Source organism: Austrofundulus limnaeus, unplaced genomic scaffold, assembly GCF_001266775.1.
Source record: "Austrofundulus limnaeus strain Quisiro unplaced genomic scaffold, Austrofundulus_limnaeus-1.0 Scaffold43, whole genome shotgun sequence".
Classification (NCBI taxonomy): Eukaryota; Metazoa; Chordata; class Actinopteri; order Cyprinodontiformes; family Rivulidae; genus Austrofundulus; species Austrofundulus limnaeus.
Window position 1 is genome coordinate 1479336 of NW_013952445.1, and position 2603 is coordinate 1481938.

General features: G+C 38.7%; 1 protein-coding gene across 1 annotated transcript in view; it reads right to left on the reverse strand.

The window, feature by feature from the left end:
• LOC106516990 (neurogenic differentiation factor 2) overlaps positions 1-224 on the reverse strand; it is a 3220-nt gene extending 2996 nt beyond the window's left edge. Inside the window, exon 1 of the mRNA XM_014007635.1 lies at positions 44-224. The gene's annotated coding sequence lies outside the window, so the exon portion shown is untranslated. The remainder of the gene's footprint in view (positions 1-43) is intronic.
• Positions 225-2603: the final 2379 nt, after the last annotated feature.

Genomic DNA, 2603 nt, shown 5'->3' on the forward strand with positions numbered 1-2603 from the left:
TTTTTTTTTTTTTTTTTTCAGAGAAGGAGATGTGAAACCTTACCTCCGCGGTGGAGCTCAGTGACGGGACAAAACAACACGGGTTTGTTTACACCATCTCTCTCCGGGTGGGCATCACATCCACACGCCCCGCGCGGATGCTGATGTTGCGCTCGCGCCTCTTCTCTTCTCTCCTCTTCTCCCTTCTGCTGCCACCCTGCTCTGTCTGTCTGATGCTGCCGATGATGATGATGCTGCTGCTGCTGCTGCTATCCCCCCCACCCCCCCAGCTCAGAACGTGTGGAGGGAGCCGTGTGGCACCTCAGAGGCAGGACTGGGTGGGTTACATACCAGCTCTGATGCCAGGCCCATATGGCTGGCACGTCATTGGCAAGAGCCATCACATGAGAGCCGGTGATTGACATGCGGCCGCATTCACAGAGACTGGCTTCCCCCCTGGGGGAGAAGGACTCGCCATCTGTCACTGAGCTGAAAGAGAAAATGGAATAAGGAGAGGATGGCACAAAAAATGCTTCTGTTAGCTTCCATTTTTTGGGAAGAAATGGGGTTAATCTCGTATGGGAGGGTTTAGGAAAACAGTTCGGATTTAATTATAGTAAGCTTATAATAATTACATTTTTTTCAAATATATCATGAAGATTATAGCAAAATAAAGATGTTGTTAGAAATGGATATTTTAGGCTCACTATAGGCTGCATAAAATCAAACATGAGCCCAAATAATGACACAATCATGAATCATTCAAGAAGGAACAATTATTAATTCTTAGACTGATAAAGGTGATCATCTKCAGTCAGAAAAGCCTCAGCGTGTCCACTCGAAGGCCAGCACCAAGATAAAGGGCCGGCCACAGAGATCAGAGTCAGGGTGCAATTGCCTAAATGAGTCAATTGAACTGAGCTAAACAGAGCGTCCTGCTTGAGTTGCCAGGCTTGGCACAGGTGCCCGTGGGCTGACGGTGCCAAAGGTGGCCGAGGCACAGACTGCAGAGAGAGTGAGCAAGAAGATGGGAGCAAGACAAAAAAATAGAAAGAGAAAAGAATAGGAGTGTAGAGAAAGAGGAGGGAGGACTCATCATCATCGCCATCATGTTATTGATTCACAGTTTATGGAACAGAGAGTGGCTTGAACAGACATGAGCTCTTTGTCTTTCACCATCCTCGAGGTCAACGTTTCACATGAATGCAAAAAAAAAAACATTCAACTCAAGTCAGCAGAAAGATGAACACGAGACACCAAAACTGCTACAAGAACAATGATGACAACAGAAATCATCCCCATAAAGTGACAGAAAATATGCAGATAATGATTGGGAAAACAACAAACTTCAAAGTAAAACAACCTTTACTAAAATAAGTAATCACCACAGATTGAGTGAAGCTCCCACAGACTCAACATGTTGGAGACAGAAAGAAACTGAAGGGACACAGGTGTTGATTCTTACAGCATCAAGGAGCTCCTTCATTTATGACGTTTGATATCATTTCAGCAACTATTCTGTGTCAAAGGTTATATAGTTATGATTTTATCCTGGAATTCTCTGGTAAAAGACATTTTCTCAGGCTTCACAGAATCAGAAAAAAAATCCTCTCATTTCAGTGTTCTTTCACTTCTTTTAAGAATAAAATACCTGATTTATGCAGAGGTGAGGCCTGTTCTTTGAAATGTGAAACCTTATTTTGAAACATGAATRTTGATGGTTTATTTTTAGTAAAATCTGAGTGTCTGAATATTTCTGAAGTTTTTTATTTGACCCCCCTTTTTTGTTGTGTTTTTCTCAGTCTAGACATTTTGTCCAGATTGGTTTTATAAAGTTTAATGAAAACTTCTAWAATGAACAGATTTAGCCCTCAGTCAATGAGATCTGTTAAATATTAARGGTGAATTAATAAAGTCTTTAAATATGATTTGTTCTCATCTGTTGGCCCAACAAAGCTTAAAAAGAAAAAGTAAACACGTTTTTTTTTTATCATTCTGTAACATTTTCAGGTTTTTTTTTCTTGGTTTTGTTTTGGTCCTTTGTGTAATTTGTGTGGAGACATTTACACATCTTTGATCAGACATAAAATGGTAGTGATGACTAAAAATAGGCAGTTTATGTTGCATTTCATTAAGTTAAACATGCTGATCATGTTTTTGTCAAGTGAATCAAGGACGTGTTTCCCACTGCAGAAAACCTTTTACACAAAGCAAACACCTGCTCACCAAAAATACCATATTTATACTTTTTTAAACAATTGTTACAATAGAAAAAATGCTTCAGAGCTGAGATATGATGATTTATTATGAAAAAGTATTTAATGTTGAATAGAAAAACAAAGTTGCAATAACATATTTAGAGGTTTGAATAATTAAAAACTAAATTTCGTTGGTTTTGATAGCTGATTTAGGTTTGTGTGATTAAGTTACTGGTTTGGTTGAGAAGGTGATTAATACTTAGACGTGAGCGACAGCTGCTGGTGAAATAAAGCTACTACAAGTTAGTTTGTTGAAACGTGTTTATAATGACGTAATTTGTTAAAAATGTATGATAGGGTATCTAATAATGTTTTATTAAATAAATGCATTTTTGTGCAAAAGTTGAACACACACGTGTTCTTGAT